The sequence below is a fragment of the Talpa europaea genome (genome assembly GCF_964194135.1).
Source record: "Talpa europaea genome assembly, chromosome: 14".
In the NCBI taxonomy this organism is placed as follows: domain Eukaryota; kingdom Metazoa; phylum Chordata; class Mammalia; order Eulipotyphla; family Talpidae; genus Talpa; species Talpa europaea.
Genome location: NC_140082.1, coordinates 27877796 through 27902847, shown reverse-complemented (window position 1 = coordinate 27902847; position 25052 = coordinate 27877796). Strand labels below are relative to the sequence as shown.

At 41.4% G+C, this 25052-nt stretch overlaps 1 protein-coding gene across 2 annotated transcripts in view; it reads right to left on the bottom strand.

The window, feature by feature from the left end:
* FAM171A1 (family with sequence similarity 171 member A1) overlaps positions 1–25052 on the bottom strand; it is a gene marked incomplete at both ends in the record, with an annotated part of 114564 nt that overhangs the window by 79301 nt on the left and 10211 nt on the right. The window lies entirely within an intron of this gene.

Here is a 25052-nt window from a genome sequence, read left to right as displayed (position 1 = left end):
ACTCCTCGAGAGGTCCTATTATGGAGAGCCGGGGCGCTATTCTTTATCTATTGGAATCAAATATACTTTGATCCCCATAGCATTACATATTGTTAATCCTCCCATGTTTCATACTCTCCTGCAATCCCAGCACCCGGTGAAGGTGTTTCCCGCAGCGTGGAACACCTTGGCCTCTGGCCGCACCAAGCACACCCAGCAGAGGGTCAGGGCTTGTTTTCAGAGGCGGTTTTACTCACACATCTCCTCAAGGGGATGGTTAAGAGGATTCCTATCGACAACTTTAAAATCTGCTTAAGCACCAGCTTCTATAAAAGCCTCGTATATACGGATGAGGAAGAAAAGAGTCTGCGGAAAAAAAGAACAAAAAATCAAACCGATCTATCAATACCCTCACTGACTTGATAGGAACTGCAGTTTAGTCATGGATTTAACGACAAGTCGCAGACAGACCGACCCACACTAAACAAAAGTCTTTATTTCTAATCACTCGCAGAGTAGAAACATCTGTGCCGAGGCCTTCCCGCCAGCACTTGCTCCCACATATGAGGATTCTGAACAAAATGGAAAAGCAACCAAGTGACAAGACTTGAGAAAAGGCAGCCGCACAGCCTGGGCTGTCAACGACAGGTAGGAGCAATCGGTTCAAACGAGATGAGCTCTGCACGGCTTTCCTCAGAGCTGGTGGATTTCCAAGTCACTTTCTTGTGGAATCTCCACGTAATGCACTTGTACAGTCTCCAGCTTCTGTTCCTTCACATGGAGAGAACTTTTCAAGACACGTTTAAAGCAGTCTGATGCAGAATTCTAACTTTTAACAACTGTTCCCCTTCCAATCCTTTTTTTAACCGTTGTGTTTCACCCAACCCTTTTTTCACTGGCTAGCCTTTCATGAGTCCTTCCAGAACTTCTACTGTGTCTCACGGAAAGAAAACGTTCTTTCACGTTTTTGTTGTGATACTTAAAACCGGCTAGGACAGATGATCAACTGGTGATAAGAGTTTGGGAACAAAATTGTCTCAACAAGACTTAGCTCCCAGGGCAGCCCTGCATGGTGGACTACCACCGCTGCCCCTTCTCCCGTGCCCTACCCTCTCTCTTGCGTTCAGCCAGCTCTGGGCACCCACCTGGTATTCCTTGTGGGACGCCCAGTGAACCTGCAAGCTCCAAGTACTTATGACACCTGAATCTACCATCAGGAAAACTAAGTGGACTGTTTTATAAATTGCCTCTTCTTTCAAGGTCATCTCTGCAGATGACCTTGCTGCTCAAGACTCTGCGGTAGAGAACTGGCCTTTTGCCTCATCTTCCCTGCTTCCTTGGTTCTCCAACTGTCGACCCTGCAGAGGCACGTAGAACTCCTGCACAGTGCATACCCCTCCCTCCATCTCCACTGAGGGTTCCTTGACTATCCTAAGTCTGGGCCTGGTTTCCAGCCCTCCTGCTGGCCTTTCCTCTCTGTTAGCTTAACCCCCACTGCTTTTTCAGGCGTGGCCCAGTTCCATCTGTTCTTTGCCCTCGTTCCAGGTCTTTCTGTCCCAACACTGTGTACCCCAAACATTTCTAGTCTATGTCAGGATTTACATTGGGCTGGACTTGGCTGTGCAAAAGCTTACTGTGTTCTGTGGGAGCCAACATGTAGAATTAAACTTAGATCTATTAGATAAATCCTAGAATGTATATTACATTCCTTTTTCTCATCACCAAATGACATGCTCAGCCCGCCCAGGGTGGGAGTGGCTTCCATCTTTAATCAGACTGGTAAGGGAATGACTGGGGTGGATGCTGAGTATGAACACTATAGCAAAATGCCATTTTACTCTGATATGGGTGAAGGTCAGTTATAAGATGTACAGAGAAACAGCCTGTTTGAGGCCATCAGCTTATCTTCTCATAGTCATTTTTAAATAATTATCACTTCACTATTAGTACATTACATTTCTGACTTCAACCTAGTACAGATTAGACATATCTAGACCAAATTTCATTATAAAAACTCGAAGATGTTCAGGATTAGGAAATCTGTGATGAAGTGTTCAGTAAAAGAATTTTTCCACTGCAGTTAATTATCCTCTAATTTATGTGTTGGGCAAGTTTAGATTCTACTATTTTATGTTCCATAAATAACTTAAAGAGTCAACTGACTTACTAATCTCCCTGCCTCCCCAGGAACTGCTATCTCAGTCATAGTCGGTTTGTTGAAGTAGGCTCAGTAAATAGTTAAAAACAAGTCTCACATGGCTGCCCCTGGTGAGAGTGAGAGTTTCCTACTATTCTTGTTTTTTTTTTTTTGGTCAGGAGGACAAAGCTACATATAGTGGCAACACATGTGTGTGAAACGATTAACCATCTCTCCCCTTAACCACCAATCAGCATCAATGGAAGCACTGTTTTTTAAGTTCTCTTAAAAAATATTTAACTGTGATCAATTCACTAGGCCAAAAGCTGTCTGGGGGTCAAAAACTCTGGCACAGGAATACTGGTTCCAGTCCCAGCTTTGCCTCTTGAGTCAGCTGAGGAACCTGCAGTCAGTGCCCACCGCTTGGAGACCACTTATTGTGGATAGCAGCAGAGTAAAACACGCTCACGTGCACACACACACACACACACACACAGCCCCCAACCCCCAGCAACAGAGTCTGGCATTGGTGCTCCCCAGGTGCCAGCTACCCATATTATTTCTCTGAGGAGAGCAAAGATGACCCAATTGGCAATTTTCTCTATCTCAGTAAGGAAACTTGCCTCAGAACAAACAGGGTACTTAGTAGTACTTATACACCCTTTAAGAAAATCTTTTTACAACTAGATATCCAATTACTGGTTTTCATCAGGAATTGAGTTATTCTAAACATGACTAGGCAGTACCTTGCAGTTTAACCCTCTAAGTACGGAAACACTGAATCTCTCAAGAACTGCTGAAAGGGCACGCCCTGTCCCTTCCTGCTTTCATGGGGGGTCGCAGCTTGGGTCTTGTGGCTGCGGTCCTGTGGGAGTGTGGCTGCTCCTGCTGGGATGAAATCAGCATTCTTCCTTCATTGGCTTTGTTGATTTCCTCACCCATTTTTGCCTCCAATTCCTATCTAGCCCTGAGGAATTGGTAACCTAGTTTTCAAACAGCTCAGCGCCTGGCAAGCACCGCCACCCCACACGTTGGTATCCTGCCTCCGAAAGTATCTCCAGGGCACCAGCAGACTTGGCCTCTGATGATCAGGTTCGAGGTCAGAAACCACAAGTCCACCATGAAGCTGCTTCCTGTGACAGAGATAGCATCTTGGAAAATATTCAAAGTAATCCTGCAAAGAGGGTAAATTATATGAAGAACCTCAGAGGTTAAGTAATTCACTCTTGGTCATACAACAAATGAGCAGCACCGACAAAACCAGTGTAGTGAGACACTGTGACTGCGGGCTTCCAAGATGGTTCCAGGTGGAAGGAGACCCTCAGGTGCAGTGAGGGGAAAAAGGCTGAGAGGGCCTCTGGGGTAGGTACAGAACAGCGTGAAAAGCACGAGGTCAAGTAAGGCACATTTTTGTCCCCCCAGAAATTCAGTTGTAAGTTTAAAATGCACACTTTTCTTAAACTAATAACTAAGAGTTTATCAATAGGAATCTTGATGAGCCAGCCACAATGAATGGATAGACACTTCGGGAGGACCTCTGCTGACTAGGAGTCCCCAGTTTCCAGTGGGGGCTCCATTAGGTCCTAGGGTGACATCTGTTTGAATCTGGATTAAGCCAATCAGCACAGCCCAATTCCCTTTGCTGTCATGACTTCCGTGCTGGACCTGTGACCTGAGCAGATCCCATAAGAAGGAAGAGCTGAGCTTTTACAGTGCCATGTGTCAGCGCTGTGCCTTTTGGTTTTTTAGTTTCATAAACCAAACGCTCTATCATTTCTGTCAGTCTTGAGCTGTGTTTCTTATTACCTGCAGTCTAAAGTGTCCTGTTCCAGAACACATCTAAGATATGCTCTTTTTTTTTTTTTTTTTTTTTTTTGGGAGAGGATAGAGAGGATTGTTGTCTGTGAGTTTAATTTGGTTGGCAAACATTTTTCCCTTCAGGAATGGTTGGTATAATCAATAAGCTTTAGTTTGTTTCAGATTCCATTATTTTACTATTGTCAAAATCATGATTTCCTTCCATTTTTAAAGGTAAAGCCATTCTTTGGGAAGCCAAGGAGGAGGCAAACATAAGTAGAAAGAAGAGCAAAGCTTCTATGGAATAGTCCAGTGGAGAGAGCTGACAGATATTCAGATGTCACAGAGGAGCTTAAGACCTTCTTTTAGTTGTTATTCATTTCACCCTATAATAAGAGAGGTACACTAATCAAAAGCTGTTCAGTTAATTTCTTCTGACACAAATATAAGTTGCCACCCACAGGCACCTTCCATGAGTCTTCTCCGCCTCTGCCTGAGAAGCCTTCCGTCACCCCAAGGGTGTGCGTAGTCTGTAGCACGCTTTCACACGCATCGCCTGCAACCAGACGAGGCTCTGTGGACTAGAAAATGTTATCGCAAATGAAGAAACTGAGGTCCACAAAATTTGGCTTACAGGACTAAGGTTACAGGACTAAACAGCTGGAGGAACCAGAAATTGGAAGCCCCCAGTCTTATAACTCAAATCCAAGGCCCTTCTAACATATCACTTCATCGCTTCCAGTTTTGCAAGTATCTCCTGCCAAGGAAAGTGAGTAGGCAGAACAAAGGATTAAGAAACAAGTGCTCTAAAAATGCAACTAGCAATATGAAAATTAAAAATGAGCCTTAGAAACGTACTCCATTGTACTTCTGCCTCCAGTAGCCATGTCGCATCCTCAGAGAGCAAAAGGCTTTGTTTGGTACTTGAAATACCCTGCACTCAAAGTCACATATATACTACAGCATTGATTTTTACATTAAAAAAAATACATTTAAAATCCAAAAGTTCAAGTGCTACTATCTAGAATACCTAAAAACAGATATCAGCATTTTGAGGCATTTGTATTTTAAGTTCAGCTTCTTAGAAATATAACCAAGTCTCAATCCAGTGTTTCCCTTCCTAGGAGACGAGAGAGTATTTGATTTACTGGGAACACCCTCAGTTTCTGTGATGCCCCACAGTCCCCTTTTATTCTTTTAAACCTGAGCGTTTTTATACCTCTCAAGCTGACTGGGGTCTAATGGAGGCAGTGCTATGCTCTTCCACAGGAGTGCAGATGCTGATGTGGGGGCTGCCTGCACAACACTCTCTTTTGTATAATATGTAAATGGTTTTTCAATCTTCTATCCCGTGGAATTAGGAATACAAGTAGAAAATCTTCGTTTGCTGGACAGAACCTACCAAACTGAAATAACTAACAACAGCAAAGAATCATAGCTGGAGCCTTCTGGTACAAATCAGGTCAGAGCAATGGTACTACAGGCTTATGGTGGGTCTGGAGAATGCAACTGCTCTGCTCCATAGCCTCTGCAATTCTCTCCTGATCTTCACAAAAGTGTTTTTGAAGTTCATTTAAGGAATGGGTGGGCTGGGAGCAAAAAATTCCAGCGAATCTGTCTGGGTATGGGTAGGAAGGAACAGTTAAGAGAACCACTTTGCAATCATACAGTATTTATGATAAAGAAAGAAGAAAAAGTGAACAGATTCTATTAAGGGATATTCCTGCAAATGGGCCTAATGCCCCCCAACATCCTAAACACAGAGCAGCGGTCACTTACCACACACACGGCTCATTGTATCATCAACACCACCCCATTAGAGTATACAACTCACCATTAAAACCCACCATTCAAGTTCCCACCTGACACCCCCTAAACCCTACACTCAGCTCCGGGAGAACTCAGTCCAGTCAAGGCATTCCCTTCCTTGCAGGACGTCCACCACTAGCATCTGGGACCTGGGGTTGCTCAGGTCCTTGGCTCCTCACACAGCATCTTAACCTTCCCTGCTCACCATTTCCCTGCCTTCTGAGGAATCCATTTCAAAGTTCAAGGTTTCACTGGCCTTCCCACCACAATCACAAGCCTAGCTTTTCAGATTTGCCTCTTGAATATCCAAAGTCCCTTCCCTCAGGGAGCCCTTCCTTCCAGATCTCCAGCTCCTGATTTCCCAACTCTAAATATGGGCATTGACATGAACTAGCCCAGATGTTATAGCTCTGTATTCTGTCTCTGTATTCCAGCAAGACTAAGGTTTCTCTCTACAGAACCGCTTGAGTAGTGGTTTAACTGCAGTAAGGGTTTTCTAGAGACCCTTTCTCCTTTTTCTAATTCTGAGAAATACAGCATTAGAAAAATGGAAACTGTTCTTTAGCATTAGATTTTAGAATTTGGTTCTGTTACCAAGGGAGACTCCATCACCTCCTTGCTTGCCATGCACTGCAAACACTCCCAGCATCGATGTTGCTCTAGGAATGAGGAGAGCTGAGCTAGCATCTCTTAAACCTTAAACTGACTCACAAAAAATTTCAGCAAATGAAACATTTGGTGGTGAACTACTAATATCATTAACAGTGCTTTTCCAGAACTTTTTAGATATATTTAAAGACAACAAACAAAAGATTTCAAATGCTTAAAATGGTGTTTGCCATACTGTGTTTGTAGGACATCAGTTGCTTTGGGGCGGGTGTGGTGGGGAGAGCACAATACATCTGGTGAAGCCTGGGCTGAGCAAAGGTCCCTGTCTTGACAGTGCACCTTACTTTGGAGGTCCAAAGTCGTTTCTAACATATCACGGCCCCAAAAAACTTTAGAATGTTCTGCCTGTCTTCTGAAAACAGCTGAACAGACTTTATGCCACAGAATTATCCTAGAAATCTGTAATTTCAGAACCCACCATCCAGGAACACAGCTTCCCTAAGTGCCTTCCAAATCACATCAGGGTTCTGAAAAATCCCTATTCAGAATATGCATTAAAAATAGATTTAGGATTATCAACATGCACACTCAACATATTACATTATAGTAGTGCTCTCATTTATTTTGTAAGAGAAGGACTATAACTCTGAAATGATAATAAACCAGATTGGTGGTTTATATAACCAAGGAGTGGGGTGAGGGGGTGGGAGCGTAGTGAGTGAAGGTGGTCAAAAGGTAAAAACTTCTAGTTATAAGATGAATAAGCTCTGGGAAGGTAATGTTACAGCATACAGCTAATAATACTGTATATTTGAAAGTTGCTAAGAGAGTAGATCTTTAAAAACATCATAAAAAAAGCATAATTATATGTGGTGATGGATGTTAATTAAACTTACTGTGGATTTTTAAGAGCATATATGTATTAAATCACCATGTTGTATACCTAAAGATATTACATGGTTATATGACAATTATAGGCCAACTTAAATAATAATAAAATTACACCAATAATACTGCTTAAAATATCTATTTGCTTGATGGAAAGATTTTGCTGCTAAAAAATAAAGAAATCAGTCAGGATTTTCAAACAGGAGAACAAAATGTGGGCCAAAGCATATTATTAAATTGTAAACAGCAATTAAACATTTCTAAGAGGTATGCTTCTGTTTAGCAATAATGTGGAGATTGGAAAAATAAAATGCTAAATTTGATTCATGGTCTGAAAGTGACACCAGCTTTTCAATCTTTTTTTTCTGTGCAGACTCCAGACACATTCTTTGTGTATTTATTTTTCAGCAAAAGCAAACAGTGTGCACAACTATACTTTATCTTTGTTTCCATTCCAGTGAAGTAGAAGTGTGTACATAAAGATATATTGCTTTTTTCTCTAATGTAGATTAAAAAATGAAGGAGGAAGTAAGAATAAATTCTTAAGATTGATAATAAAGGTTAGGTTCATTTTTATCTTCCCGAAGTCTCAAGTTTCTGGCTTGTTTAAGCTTTCATTATTTACCTTGACTGGTGATAGAGAGAAATTCTTTTCAACTCTGCAACAGTCCTCAGATTCTTACTCAGCCATCAGGAACCTAATACAACATCTGGTGTCAGAGGTCCTTATGAGTGACAACTGTGAAATCTTTGATTTACACACAAGTCAACAATGCAGTATTCTGAAGGGAAAGGGTTTAAAAATGAAAAGGATGTTCTTCAGAGCATGTTACCCTCAAAAAATAGAGTTAGGGAAATAGAGGGAAACCTATAGAGACAAACCAGGATGTGAGACCACATCTGGGGGGCATCTGTCACCTCCAGGCAGACTGGGGTCATTGGTGTTTTGTGCATGTCCCTCCTGTGGCAAAGTTTGACCGAAAAAAGACCCAGGTCAGACAATCAATCAATTATCCAACCAACCAATCAATCAATCAATCAATGGATAATAACCAAAGAGGGCAGAGTTTTCAGTAAAACACATTTGAAGTCCATAGACATTAGGGGGAGACCCAACCTGATACATTAGAGGAGAGGTTGCCAGCATGTGGGGATGGTGGACTTGCAAAGTCATGTATGGAAACATTTTTAGTGAACTGAAAAATCTAAAAATGTGATTTTAGGATGTAACTTTTCTACTATATTTTAATATTTCTGAAATGAGGATATAATTTACAGTCAACAGGGGCCTAAGATATCATAAGGTCCAACCAGAAATGCTTCTTTACCATCAAGTCTATGCCCTCCCATTATTTTCAGCTCTAGAAATATAGTTTTAGCTAATGAAATTCCAGTTAAGTGTGAAGTGTGAAGAATAATTGTATTTTCCTATTCAATCATAATATGTATGCAATGGTTTCAAGTACCACCTACAAACTGTTTTGATAAGAAACAGACCCTCACATTCAATAATTTTGAATCAATGTTGGGGCTGAATTTTCTAAACACGGTGGAGAGTGACAGGATCACACTGACTTTCTCACTCCTGTAGCACATTTGAGCTCTAAACAGAACATGCTGTCTCCTCCCAGGCCATGGCTGGAGCAATTGCTCTAGAAGTCCAAGCCCAGTACCACAGGCAAGGTTGGGAATTAATGCTGGAAGTGAAACCTCCCTGATTTTTATTTTTTTAAAGATTTATTTATTTATGCATACAAGAGCTGGGATACAGGCCAGAGATGGGTGTGTGTGTGCGTGAGAGGATCCACCAGAGACAGAGTGGGGAACAGAACAGGCAGATTGACTGAAATACACTGCTGAGGGAGCAGCAGGATGTGGGTTTCTCCCTGGCCGGCTGGGGATCAAACTCGTGCTGCAGAGGCTGTGGATTGCTTTGCAGTGCAGGGCTTAACCCCTTGAGCCACCAGGGAGGCCCAGAAACCTCCCTGATTTTTAAGAAAATTTAAGAAATTGCTTTTGGCTAGAGTAGTAAAAACCCAGTGAGCAGTGGCTTACACGAGTAGACATTTATATTTTTCAGAACAAGAAGTCTGGAAGAAGCATCGCAGGCTGTGCTCAGCTGCTCAGTGGTGGTGTCAAAAACTTGGGGTCTTTACAGGGGTTCACTATCCTCAGCAGATTGGCTTTTTATTGCTTGCTAGTCAAAAGTCTCATGGCTCAAGCATGGCTCATCCCAAAGTGCCTAGGAAGGAAGGAGGGCAAGACACTCCCATTTTCACAAGCCTGACACTCATAAGGACACAGAAACTTCCAGAGGCCCCTGGTGGACTGGAATCTGGGCTCATACCCTAACTGACTGAGCTGGCCACCCCAGTCCTGAGGCTGTGCCCACCTACCCTGAAGCTGGAACAAAACTGGAGTTCTGCTAGCAAGGAAAGAAGAGCAGTGTACACTTACTGGTGTTTAAAGTGTGTGTGTTGGGAGAGGGGGAACCTACCACTTGAATTAATGGTAGGGAAAAAATACTTTCAAGATTATTACAGCTCATTTACCATGGTTTTAAATAAATGCCTATTTAAAAAACAGAATACTCCATATAAACAGTCCAATTAACATCTTCACTGAAATATTCACTTTGTAATTAATCCTGAGGTCTGATTTGGATGAACATGACCTGACCATGAATGCTCAGTTATAGAAACCAGTTCTTCACCTGCATCTCACGTATTCAAAAAATAAGCTTACTACAGGGGAAAGTTACTAATTCCACATTCTTAAAAGTGATCTTGCTAAACACAAGCAGAATTTCATCTTGGGGACCTCCCCAGTGGCGCAGTGGATTGAGTGCAGCACTGTGAAGCTGTCTGCAGCCTCTGCAGGGCGGGTTTGATTCCTGGCTGGCCGGGGAGATACCCACATGGCGAGGCAGACCTCTCCTGTCTCGCCCGCTGCTCCCTTCAGCAGTGCATTCAGTCAGTCTGCCTGTTCTGCTCCCCACTCTGTCTCTGGTAAATCCTCTCACCCTCCCACGCCTCTGGCCTATACCCCAGCTCTTGTATAAATAAATAAAAAAATCTTTAAAAAAAAAAAGTTCCTCCCATAGTGGAGCTGGTGGTTGAGCACTGCGCTGTGAGGCTGTCCACAGCCTCTGCAGTGCTGGTTTGATCCTGGTCAGCCGGCGAGGGTCCCACATGGTGCGGCAGACCTCTCCTGTCTCGCCCACTGCTCCCCTCAGCAGTGTATTTCGTCAGTCTGCCTGTTCTGCTGTTCCCCACTCTGTCTCTGATGAATCCTCTCACCCTCCCACACATCTGGCCTGTACCCCAGTTCTTGTATAAATATATAAAATAAATCTTTAAAAAAAAAGAATTTCATCTTGATCTAATTCACATCTGGAATAGTTAAGAAGGAAAGTTACTATCTCATATGCTCTCTCATAATAGCTATAAAAATAAACAATATTTACAATGGGTATGCCAGACTAAAAAATGAATGCTAATTAATAAAAAAAACAGTTATTAGCAAAGTAGTAATTGTGGTACAGCTTTTGCTTCTGTTGTCTTCACTAATGATCTGTTTTGACATCTATTACCTTTATTAGACTTATTTAGTGCCCATAAATAAATATGCAACAGATTTAATTTTTTATATATATTTTATCTGAAATTAAAACATACAAGACCAAAGAGAATTCTAACAGTATTAAAAGCCGTCAAGTTCAAATATGGCATGTATTTTCTCCTATAAAACTTATAGCTAATAGGGCCTCCCTGGTGGCACAACGGGTTAAAGTCTCAGCACTATCAAGCTATAGCAGCCACTACAGCATGAGTTCAATCCCCGACCAGGAAGCTAACCCACATAGTACAGCAGACCTCTCTTGTCTTGCCCACTGCCCCCCTCAGCAGTGTATTTCAGTCAATCCGCCTGTTCCGCTTCCCACTCTGCCTCTGGTGAATCCTCTCACCTTCCATGTCATATCCCCCGCACCTCTGGCCTACACCCCAGCTCTTATATGCATAAATAAATAAAAAATTTTAAAAATTTTTTACAGCTAATAAGTGTTACCTTCTAAAACTTGCTCACTTCTTTTTTTTTTTTTTTTAAGATTTATTTATTTATTTATACTGCACTGGGTACAGTAAGAAGCGCGGGAGGGTGAGAGAATTCACCAGAGCCAGAGCAGGGAACAGAACAGGCAGACTGACAAAGTACAGTGCTGAAGGGAGCAGCAGGCCCGGCAGGAGAGGTCTGCGCGCCATATGGGACCCTTGCAGGCCGGAGATCGAACTGACACTGCAGAGGCTGCGGGCAGCTTCGCAGCCCAGCACTCCACCGCTGCGCTACCAGGGGAGGCCCTAAAACTTGCTCACTTCTGCCCCCAGCACAGTTATCTTCCTCCTTGGGATTATTTTATTTCATTTGTTAAATAAACTTTCAATTTTGAACAGTATTAGATTTACAGAAACATTACAAAGATAGCGCAGAGAGTTCCCATATACCTCTTACCCAATAAAGTCCCTAAAAATAACATCTAATTCTTTTAAATTTGCAATCTTATTTAATGCCAACAGATCTCAAACCTTTCAGTTGGTGGAACACCTAGAAATTATGGTGAAATCTGCACTGATATCTGAGTATAACAAACTTAACATAAAATTCATCATCGCAAAGTTCCTAGTAGATAAACAAGCAGCATGGGCAAGAAGGGTTTATAGGAGGAAAAATTTAAAACTATGATACTGTATTTCCCAGTATAAACTGGGGTAAGCCCCTAAATGTCTCAATTTTGATTATCAAAACACTCTGCTTAGTTTACAAAAGTCCTATTTGAGAACTGCTGGCTTACAACATGACTAATTTGTATAACAAATCCTGTTCGCAGCTAATGATAAGAGGTCATTCTCTGCCTAAATCACTACAAAATCCAAGTTAGTGAAAAATAAAGAGGCTGCACAATACCAATTTTAAAATCTTTATTCAATAGCTCCTTTTCCCCCAAATCCTGACAGCAGTCAATGTTCTATTTTTGGCTCAGTTAAGCATTAATGAAGATTTGATATAAAATACATGGAATTGCTTATGAGTTAAACACAGAAGACTCCACTTGTGATTTAAAAAAAAAAAAAATCAATCTGCCTTCAAAACAGGAAGAAAAAAGTATTAAAGAGGAAAAGTGTTTGCAGCACAGCAGAGCCCAAATCCTCAGCTACTGCACAGAGCTGGAGATGCCCCTGGAGATGACTCTGGAGCTGCCTGGGACTTCTCAGGATGCCCGCTGTGTCCTCAGACACATCACAGGGGGCAGAGAGGCCCTTTTGCAAAGGAAAGAGGCTACATGCCAGTGCCCCAAGCAGAGGGAGGGCCAGGGACATGAAGACGATGTGGTGATAATGGTGATGACAATGATGATGATGATGAAGGTTGGCTTCTACCCTCCTCCAACATCTGAGTCTGTCACCCACAAAACGTTGTCAGGCGAACCCTTTGGCCTCAGAAACTGAATCACAGGGGCTATTTCCTGGATTCATAGGCTTACCCCAGAAATCAACCTTACCCCTGATCCCTTAGCTCACAGGTATAGCTCAGCATCTGCATGTTTAACCAGCATCCCAAGATTCAGATGCAGGAGGTCCTTAATGACACTTTGAGAAACAGTGTCTTGGGGCTACAAAACAGGCTATCTGTAGGCCAGACCAGCTCACTCCAACCTGGGATTTGTCCCTTGAGACTTCAGTAAATGGACAAATTTGTTAACCAAATTAGGTGGCACCCTGGTTGGGAGAGGGTTTCATCAACAGCCTGGTGCTACCATTTATTGTGTGTGAGTAAGCATCTGTAACAGGCTTCTATCAGAAAATTCTTATATTTAATTATAGTCAATATTTTAACTCCTCCAGGTTAATGCTATCAAAATGACGTCAACAAAGTGCACGGCGTGAAGGATTAATGACAAATGGAAAGTAAGCATAAAAATAGAGCCTATTTTGTTTTAACTGCAGTTTGAGACACTCTGTGGTGCCAAGTCTGACCTTCTCAAGTTCCACTGATCACAATTATTTCTAAAACGCAGTTGGCACACACATGGGTTTCTGATCATTTTGGTGACTACCGAAAGTAATACTGGAGCCCCGTCTGTGAGTCATGCCCAGAATTAAACTTGCATAACCTGTAAACAAGGTTCTGTCAGCTTTGTTCTGCCAACACTCTTCCTCCACACTGGCACTCCAAGAAGACTGCGGAACAATACATGATACTGAAATCTCAGTAGGTCTCAACCTTGGTGGAATACTTTGTCCTCAGGCCCACCAGATCCTTCACTCAGACTCTCTCGGGTGTGTCCTGGAAGAGAGGGTTGGAGAGTAAAATGCTCCTGGGTATGATAATGCCCCCAGGGGTTCAGTCCCCCTGGGAAGGCTTTTCATATTCCCCAAACTGTGGGCGTCTTAAGGGGGACAAGCTCACCTTTCTTCTGCCTCACAAATGGCATACTTAAATCACTGCTGAACTAACTGATATTTAGACATCAGACGATTCCCAGCTCTATAGCAGGGTTGCCATTGTGATCTCACCTTCTGGCTGTACAGGCTGGGACACAGAGCATCCCACCTGCAGTGGAAGGGGGAGCGATGAGGCTCCTGTGAGTCCGGAGGATGGTAGATAAGTGCACTCTAAGTGGGGCTGGGATTAGTTAGCAAAGGCAGCAGCTTTTACCAAATACTGGGATTTCCCTCGAAACATCAGATGACCGAAAATGAGAGCTAAAAATGCAACTGCTTTCTGCCAGTTACAAGGGTTATCAACCTTAGCAGATAAAAGTGCAGGATGCACAGTTTCATTTGAATCTCAGATGAACAAGTAGTTAATTTTTTCGTGTCATTATGTCCCATAAAATATTTGGACAAACTTCTACTCAAAACTTAATTCGCTGTTGATCTGAAAAACAGCTTTAACTGTGTGTCCTGTATTATATCTGGCAAATCTACTGGTTAATAGTCACCAAGTAAAATGTCTAGCTGAGTTGTTTTGTTTCAGGAGAAAAGAATGATAGTGCTACAAGATAAAAACATTTGAAAATCCTGTGTTTATACCCCAACAAACTGCTCTGTTATTTATTCACAGGCACAGGGACTATCTAAGAATAAGCAGAATATTCCTCTCACATTGACTTTTCAAAGAACTGAACTCTTCAGCTCTGAACAAAGGCCACATCAGAAGTGAAACTTTTGTTGTTGGCTGCAGCTGAGCAAATTTATCAAACAAAGGAGGCATTCTAGTCCCACTTTGCATCAACTCACACAAAAAAAACTTCAACAAGCTATATGTAGAAATCAGAACCAGTGATGAAATTTTATCTGGCTAATCTTGTAATTATGAAGTTCTATTTCCTGTTTTTGCTCTGTGAGAGTTGGAGGAAAGACATACAGTAGAGCTGGGGGAAAAAATGGGCATCACCGAGTCTGCTCGTTCAGCGAACACTGACTGTGGACCAGATGGCAGAGATGTGACTCTGGCTCAAGACAGACAATGTACTATGGATATTATAGCACAACTGCTCGGTACTGGGTGGTAAGGGTTTGGGAGACTTCCTGCTGTGCCCTCAGTACCTAGAACAGTGTCTAGAACACAGAAGCATTCCAATTTTTGAATCACAGCAAAACACAAACCTAAGGAGGGAACAGGAGACTGAAGATGGTTTGTCAAAGTGGGCAACACCTGTTTCTTAAGGAAGAGTAAGAGTTAATCAGGCAAAATAATTCCATTCAGAAGGAGCGGCTTGTGCCAGGGTGCAGGAAGGTGAGCATGTGGGACTCCATGTGTACGGTCATCCAACACACTTCTGAGGTCCAGGGTGGTGTTTTGGGGGAGAGGGGGAGTAGAGGGCTCTGAACTGGGGATGGAGACCTGGAGTCCACCAAGAAGATGGCTGGAAACTGAAGTCCCAGTGTAAACAGGATGTTCTGGGGGTTCAGAGGTAAAGCCCTTGTCTACATCTTCCTCTCAAGGGGAATTGGAGATCAGGACATATTCAAAGGAGACTATGAAAGGGCAGCCGTAGCTGAAAATCAGCCAGGAGCGGCTACTGTCATGGAAGACAGAGATATTGTCACAGACCTGGGGGGTACAGGGTTCCAGGATCAACCAAGACAGAGAGCAAAAAGGCTAAGGGATGAATTTAGGGGTGAGACTGAGTGTGGAGAGCAGCTTTTCTGGAGTGGAATGGAAGAAATGAAATTTGAGGGGATCTGTGAGGTGAAAGGGGGTGCATCTCACATGGTGAGAGAGGCCTCAGATCTGCATTAAGTGAAGACATGGGTTATAGACAGGGAGATAACACAGCTCCTGGTTGAAAATTGGAAAGCTGGGCACAAGGACGATGGGGTGACTTTTCTCACCCCCCCTCTCCCTTGTGTTCCCTCCACAAGCTCCAGATTCCCTACAACAGGAATGAGCCCTGCCCACCCCTGAGTGCCCTTGCTTTATCTAGGTGAGTGATACTTCTACTGAAGGTGAGGACATGAACATTTCAAGAGATAAGGGATTAGGAGACCAAATCTTAGTCCACTCCAGTTAAAAACACAAAATAAAATAAACCCACTGAGCTGGAAAGACAAGTGCCCACACATCTCATCAAAAAACCACATTCTATTGGCTCCTCTAAGATCTCTTGGGACTCTGCAGGCAGCCAGGAATCTCTAGGGAGATAAATTACTGAAAGGTCACTCCAGAATTCTGCTGTCTCAGCAGTGCCAGAACCACCTGCTACATAGGTACGAAGAAGAAATCACAGCCAGCAGCAGCTGACAGGGCTTCCACTATTATATGGGTGTGGTGGAAAAACTATGACTTTTGAATAAAGCAACTCAAAGATCTAGCCATTCCTTAGTCCTTAAAAAAAGAGAGGAAAAAAGGCAATGGGTGGGGGACAAACAAATACTCTACATCTCTGAGTAGCAATAGTCAACTATTATTTCTTAAAACAAGCCCCAAATAGTAGGCAATAAATGACTTACTCAAAAATGCCATTTATGTAATACTAAAAACCATACTACATAAAACCAGTAAGAATGTGCCAAGGTTTACAGTTTATAATGGTTGCACCCTGTTTAAAGAACATAAAAAGGTAGTTCAACATCAAGCACAAACCGGATCGATGTCATTGTAGGCATTTCTGTTGCCCTCCTAAATAATTTTCATAGGTTGGAAATACATGTTGTATAATTATAGGGGACTAAAGGCAGATTAAAGATAACCTAACGGAAGTCCACAATTAGGTTCACTACAAGCTATGGTGAGTTTTTATTATGCACATCGAATTCCTATAATCAATGAATATTTTATTGACCAATGATACCTAGGAAAATATACCGCATCCCTTTGTGTTTCTACCCCCTTTGTGTTCTACCCCAACACTTGAATGAACTAAGCTATCTCTTTTGATGGGAGGCTTACACTAGGTCAAGAATTTTCTAGGAAATTTTCTTAAACTGGGAAGTTAAAAATCTAAGGAAAAAGTAGCGTCCTGTTTATCTGTTGGCAGGAGCAGAAGCAGAGAATACAGGGGCTATGAAAGTAGCCAGATTGGCTGGACTGTTTCTCAAGACAGCCTCAGTGTGTCTCTAACATTAGGGCCTGATGGGCAGGGGAGAACACCCCCATTTCAAGGTAGTTCATCCGTCAGCAGCAATTGCTGTGGCAATTTAGGGGTCACACTGAGTCTTCAGAACCAGTAGGTGCATATGATCCACAGGTGATTCAAACCCACACTGAGGTTTGGGAAGCAGTGGTTAGAAGAATAAGACTGGCTGGCTGGCTTTCTGCACTGTCACCCCAAATGCAAGGGGCCTCTGGAAGTTATCAAGCACTACTTAGATTACTTAGATTACATTAATAATGTATTAGATTACATTTCACCATATATTTTCTGGTATTATTACTTTTTCTTTAAAGTAATACAGCTGTTTTCCTTTTCTTTATCCATAAGCCTTAATTTTTCAAAGAATAGCCAATATTGAATTATGTACAGTAATGGGCAGGAGGAAATGGAAATATTTTTGACATTCAATGTTAGATAGGATTACACAGTTTTTTCTTTTTTGAGACCTGTTTATTGACGCATTAGCAAGCCTGTATTTTCACAGTGAGTTAGGGCATCGCTTAGAACTTTATCTAGAAAAATGACATGTAACTAGAACTACACAAAGCCCTTTATGAGGGCTGGTGTCTTATAAATCACAAAATAAGATTGTATGCACAAATCACTATATAGACAGATGTTCTCCAATAGACCTACACACACATTTCTATCTGGAATAGCAGACCTCGCAAGTGAACAGTTAATCGTATCCACTAAATTGTCCACTCTGCAAGAGTGGAGGTCATGAATCTACTTCATACTGCCTGACAAATAGCAAGAGGGGTTCAATAAATATCCGTGAATGAGTGAATAAATGAATAGCACTTACAGCTAGCTTCCCCCCAACAACACTCTGCTCCTTCTTTTTCAATTCCTACAAAGGCAAGATAAAGGAACTTCTTGTCCTGATTGCCAAGCAGACACTCGCAGTAAGTTGTCTCCATGGTGGCTTCCATGTTTGACAGACCTTTTCCTCTTGGAACTAAATTGCTTCCATCCCATCACTATGATATCATCAGCTCCCTTATCTTGAACACTATAAGGACCTGGAGAAGATAAACACTGCATATTCAATAAACTTATATAAACTAAGATGTGGTGGTTATTTTCAAAGACTCTTTGTATTGCTGAAAATGACTTTAAAGACGCTGAACTTCCTGTACCCTTTTGGTTGCTGTGATGTGGACACTTTCCATTAACTTAATTGACAAATAAGCACAAGAATGAGGGAAAAAAGTAAAGGAGATCAGTAACAAGGATGACTAACTGTGTTCTAAATAAATGTCATGAGATTAGCAGAGGAGGCTCTGGTTGAGCAAAGATGCTGTAAAAGCCAGATCCTTTGATGTTGGAATATCTGGTGGAAGATTAACCAATCTTGCAGCATAATAAATGGTGCATACAATCTAATAACTTAAAAGGAAGACAGAACCAGTTCATAGAATTAGAAAAAATAATACCCATAACTGCATTTACTCACAGGCTCAGTAATTCCACGGATAATTTTGCCAAAAAACAAAAAATAGGTTCCTTTTCAAATGCTTTAGAAACTCAGGAGGCCTGGTTTGGAATGATGTCATTATTCCCTTCTAATCCACCCCTACCCCCCAAAAGTTACAATTCTCAGTGATAGCAGTGAGGCCCAGGGAGTGCCTTCCCCCCCCCCTTTTCTATATGATTAATCGTTAGCCTTTAAACCCCAGCTCAAAAGTTATTTCCCTGCAAAGCCTCCCTGACTACCCAATTAGTGATTCCCTCCTCTGTACCCATACAGACTTTGCTCTTACCTACAGGGCTTTTTGTTTATCTATGCTTCCCCCAGAGGAACCTGAGTTCCTGAAAAGCCCAGGCTAGGTCTTAATTATCTTTGGTTCCCCAGAGCCTGGGCCCATAAGCAATGACTGATAATGCCTACTTCATGATGACTATGTGAAGGATGCCTGGAACTGGTAGCTCAGATTGGACAGTCTCTGTGCAGAAAGCACACCTGAAGAGAGAGTGTGAGTGCCTAAAGCAACGGAGAGAGACAAGTAAAGAGCAGAAAAAAGGAGTTTGTGTGGGATGACCGCCTCCTCGCTCACCAGCCAGATTGCAAGTCAGCTTTGTTTCATGTAAAAAAAAGGAATATTATCTCTCCTGACTACCTCTCAGGATTATGAAGAGCTAAATAGATAATGGATGTGAAAGCACTTGAAAATCTATAATGGATCATGCAAATTTAAGGTAATAATATCAACATTTTGGTGGTAAAAGGTAAGGAAAAAAGACTCTTGGTTGGATAAATGAATGATGGATGGGTAGGCGGATAGAAGGGTAGTTGGGTAGGTGAGTGGATGGAAAGGTGTGTGTGCGCGGATGGATGAATGGGTGGCAGGTTGATGGGCAGATGGGAGGGTGGAGGGATAAGTGGATAAGTAGATGGATGTGTGGGTGGGTAGCTGGGTAAGAGTGTCTCATCAGCCATAAAGCAGAACAGGAAGACAAGGTTAAGAAGTGTCCAACTTCAAGTCTTGCCCCACTCTTTTGTGTAATCATCTCTCTTAGGATTCTGAATTGAGAAAAGGGAAGATATAATCAGCCCTGCCCAATTAACAAAATGTCATCTGATGAGTGCACATAAACAATACCCCTGATCTGAAAGCCAGTATTCCTTTCTTGTATTTACTTAGCACTTGTGTAGCACTCTAATGTGTATTGATTTAGAATGCCTAAGTTTAATATTTAATGTGACATCTAATAGATTTCCATCAAGGCACTGAAAAAAATCATTCTATGCAGTGTTTTTTTTTTTTAATTTGAAAAAGCAAATAAGGTTCAAGACAATAAAAAAAAAACTTTCAAAAAAGGAAAATACACAGAGAAGCCTTTTATCAGTTTTAAATCCAACCAAAAAACCCAATTAGAGCACAATAATCAATTCTAAAGAAAATAGAAAGTTTGCATTAAAGGCCATTTTAACAGTTTTCTCTGCCAAGGGGAAAATGAGCAAAAGGGATCACTTTCTGAGTTTAATATCATAGGCAGTCTTTGAGTTTATAGTAAAAGAAAAAAAAATGTATGCATAAAACCGTGTACTGAGTATATGCACTGTGTGCCAAGTGAAGTCCTCTAGGAAGGAGAAACTTCATTTTGCTATGGCCATTCAAGTAACATGTGGTCATTCAAAGGACAGAGGGGCTCTCGCACACAGAGTCTGGAGAGCAAAGCGACATTTTACAAGGGCCCCCTGTGCTCCAACAGATGGGCTGCAAAATTGCCCAGACAGCAGACAGTATCCTCACCCTCACCAGTTGAATGCATTAACTTTTCTATCCCTTTCCCATATGCCTTATTGCACATTCAAAAACATGTACAGCAGATGGCAGGTAACAAAGAATGATCGATCAGCAGAGCAAAAAGTAACAACCCTTCTTTCAAAGAAAGCAACCAAAACCAATCACCTCCAACCTCCGACTAGGTGGGAATATTTTAAGTAATCAAATGACATTAAATATAAGTCATTTCTTCTATGTCATGCATAGGAAGCAGTTACTGTTTTTTTTGAGCTATACTATTTGGAACAACAGACTTGTATTTACCTAGTGCCATTATTTTCTATCACAGATTTCCTTACTATCAGAAAACTAATCACACACTAACAGATTAGTCAGCAGTTCCTGGAGGATGACTTGGTCACATGAGAAATGAATATATTCAGTTTCTGAGAGTCCACGTTCAGAAATCAGACCCAACAAACATCTCATGAGCATCGACACAAAAAATGTTCTCATTCAGAAAAATCCCTCTCCTTTTACAAAATCTCCATTTTAATATACAACAGAAGGCATACTTATACCACTAATCATCTCTGCAGAAGTCCAAAGAGGCCAGGGAAAGGGCAAGAGGAAAATGACCGTTGTTAAAAGGACAACAGTATATTCAGCAGGAAAACTATACAGACCGCACTGTTCTTTGTGTGGATACGGTTTCTAAAAATCAAGTGGCTCTGAAATAGAATAAATTAGGAGAGACTATAACAGAAATAGAAATGGAAGGCCTAAGACAAAAACCCCAGCACACCTCTGGAATGGCTCAGCTCCCTGAGGCCTGCACGGGGACCTACATCTGTATTTGAAGTACAAACGTGTAGTTCTAACATGTCACGTGGCCACTCAGAATGAATGAGTTAGCCAACACCATGCATCGTCCTTGTAAAAGTCACTTCTAGGGCAGCACAGGTGTGTCTTCTGAGCAGGAGAATGGAGTGGACCCAAGTGAGCGTCAACCCACATCTGACAGCATGGACAATCACCAAGTTGGCTGTCATCACTCAACAGCAGCAACCATAAACCCTTGCTGCCTTTGGTTCTCTGTCCCTTCCCACTCTCTGAGAGTTCTAAAAAGAATTAAAGAAGGCAGTGGCCTTGAGAGCACAGAAGCTGGCGACTGTCTCCCTACACATCTCAGGAAGGGTCCTGGGAAACACTGTGTCTAATAGACGAGGTCTTTTTCCACCAGCACCTCCCACAGAGACCACATGGGCTGAGGCGCCATCTGAAACAGTCACCTGGAACTAGAAAGTGCTCTAGCCTAAACTTTTACTATACAACAGATACTGCAATTAGACTAATACTCCTATCACTGAAACTTGTCAACAGACAAGAGGCTTATGACATAAGCAGAGGAGATAAGGAAATGATCATACCTAATTTTCCAATACTCGGTCCTTAAAATTTCAAGAGATTTCACTTTTTACTGGTCTTAGAAACCATCTTCTGATATGTTAAACACTGATTCAAATTTCCTGACTTCAGTTATACATATGTTTATAACTGTATCTGAACTTTAAAATAATAACTATTAGAAAACCTTGAGGAATTGACATAATACACTATGACTCAAAAGGGCTAATGAAGTGTCCAAGTAAATCCTAGAAGTTGCACAGTCACGAGGAGATCTAGGCACTTGTTTGAGGTAGTGCACATTACAACTTGCATTAATACATTTGGGTTTTCTTTAAAGAGGAGAACAGCCATTAAAACAGTACTATATAAACTCTAGCTTTGCATGAATAGCAAATGCTAAAATCTGGGTTATTTTAATCTTTCCCGTTTCTTTTCCACCCTCATAAACTCGCACATGGAGGTACACGCCACGCATATATAAAATATATCTACACAATCAGATGGATCTTCATTGAGAGACAACCTGGCCAAGTGATGGGCTTTAATAATAAAATGTAAAAAAAAAAGTCCGTATGAACATACTGTTGAAATTAAACAAACATAATGGTGAAATCTCAATACTGGTACCTAAAAGTGCTTCACACACTTCAGAAACCAAAGCCCTTTATATCTGTGAAACAAAATGTATGTACTATATTACCTATCTCTTTGCATCTACATATTTATCTTTCTACCTACCTACCTATCTACTTACCTATCTAAAATATTTAAATCTGCCCACGAAAATGGCTAAAATGAAAAACACTAACACCACCAATTGTTGATAATTCTCACATATTTCTTGGTGGGAGTATGGAAAGTTACAATCAATTTGGGAAAAGGTCTAGTAGTTTCTTAGGAAACTAGACATTTGCTTGCTCTATAACTCAGCAATTCTATTCTTCAGTATATTCCCAAGAACAATGAATACCTATATCCACAGAATATAATGGTATAAGAATTATATTTACAGGGCCTCTCCGGTGGCGCAGCGGTTGAGCGCTGGGTTGCGAAGCTGCCCGCAGCTTCTGCAACGCCGGTTCGATCCCCGGCCACTGGGCGAGGGTCCCACATGGCGCGCAGACCTCTCCTGCCGCCCGCTGCTCCCCTAGCAGTGTATTTCGTCAGTCTGTCTGTTCTGTTCCCCGCTCTGGCTCTGGTGAATTCTCTCACCCTCCCGCGCTTCTGACTTTACCCATTAGTTGTATAAATAAATTAAATTTAAAAATCTTAAAAAAAAACTTAGAAAAAAAAAGAATTATATTTACAATAACAAAAGCCAGGACCAACTTTTATGCTTAACAATAGGAGAATAGATACATAAACTTAGAATATTCACATAGTAGAAAACAATAAAAAGAACCAACCTATTGAGAAAAGCAACAGTATAAATGGATTTCAAAAATTGTCCTAGTGAATAAGGAAGCACATACTGTATGATTCCATTTCCATAATTCTTAGAACAGGCAAAAAACAGAATGATGGAGGAAAGAATTAGAATAGTGGTTATCCTTAAAGGGTTGGAGTGGGATTTCTGAGAAGGGGCATGAGAAAACTTTCTGGGGTGATGGTAATATTTTGTATCATGATGGGATTTGGGTTACACAAGTGTATGCATATGTTGACCCAAGATTTGCGTATTCCCTTTTATACACACTTTCTATGAGAGAAAAAAAAAACATGAACAAATATTGAACACTAGTTAATGAGATGCCTGCTGCAGTACTTGGAGCAAAGGACATTTATATCTGAGGCACAATTTAAAATGCATTAAAAATAGATTAATGGATAGATAGAGGATGAACACGTTGATAGATAATAAAGAAAGTATAGTAAAATGTTTGTTGCAGACTCTAAGTGATGAGTATGTGGAGACACTGAAATTCTTTCAATTTTTTGGTACGGCCAAGAGTTTTCATGAAGTAAGTTGGAAAGAATCTGTCCTAATTCCATAGTAATGCCATCTTAAAATTAATGTATTAGCAAAGAGGAACTATGAAGCTTTTTTTCCTTAAGAGTGAAAAAGATTAAACTTTTGCAAGTAAGTTCAAACACCAAATCAATACAGGTATTTCACACTTACGTCAGAGTGGATAAAGCCCTCACTTGGTGCCAAAAGAGAAAAAGGACATCTCATTATGCTTCACAGATGCACACATACCTAAAGGACTGTTTTACAATAACCACATCCTTTCCTACTACCAACTCTCCAATGGTTGGGTTCAAACAAGTTTCCCTAGTTATATAAACAGTTTGCCAAACACTAATGGGCTCTGAACACAAGCCAGAAGATTCTCTGAAGCCCAAATGGGTGTAACCCCAAATCCCACCCTGCTGTACTGGACCTCCCTCAAGGGCTCATGAGCTATTTGTGCAAACTTCTTATCGATCCTACATCTGGAGTCCACATAACACCAGGCACATAGCTTTGTTCTGAGGAACTGCTGAGTGAATAACTGTTCAAGCTTGGCTCCCCAAGGTCCAAAGGTAAACAAGGGCCAAACAAAGGTACGTTTAGTCTTTTTTATAAAAATAACCAAGCTTATTAAGAGCCCCTTATTTATATTGGTAAAATGCCATGAAGACGAAAATCATGTAAAATTAGAATTTAATCCCCCAGATCACAAAGCTGCTCCATCTGCGGGTGAAGTGCCGGGTAAGTGGCAGGGTCCTCCCTGTGTGTTTAGGAAGGTGGTTTAACTTCCTTATGCCTCACATTCCTCTTCTACAAAGAGAATATTTACACCTCACAGCACTGATGTGAAGAATAAATAAAATATTCCAGTCAGGTATTTAGCATTGTGCCTGGCATGCAATAAGCACCCAGTGCAGGTTCTCTAATCATCATTACAATTTTTTCATGTCTGGGTGAATGAAGCTGAGACTGCCCATCATTATTACATTAAGTTGACATCTAGTATAACCAAGATATATATTGTTACCATTCAAGGAATTTAGTAAATCACCATTACCAAAATAAAGTTCCCTTTCAGGTCCTCAGGCTCAAAATACAAAAACTCAGAACCTCTTTTTAAAAAGATCAAGAAGACTTGTAGAGAACCTCAAATATCTCAAGGGCTTATGCGGTTTACGCAGAACTCACCATAATCTCAATTTTCAAGCACTGGAGGGACTGCATAAGCTGTCCTAGGTTTTCCTCAAATACAAGTCCATGCCAGAGTTCTCATCCCAGGGAGGGAAGAGACAGAATACTTTTCAAGACCTGTCCAGAACACCTTTAGCTCTTCAACATTCCAATGGCTGAGAAATCCCCTCCTCTTCGCCTCTGCACACTGGAGGGAGATGGGGTGACCCAGACTATATATTACAGTGTGGTAAGCAGAATGAGTGACCCCAAAGATGTCCATGCCCTCACACCTACAACCTGAGAATATATTACATTAAATGGCAAAAGGAACTGCAGAGGTAATTAAGGTTATAGACTTTAAAAAAGGGAATTTTCCTGGATTATCTGGCAAGTCCATCTAATTGT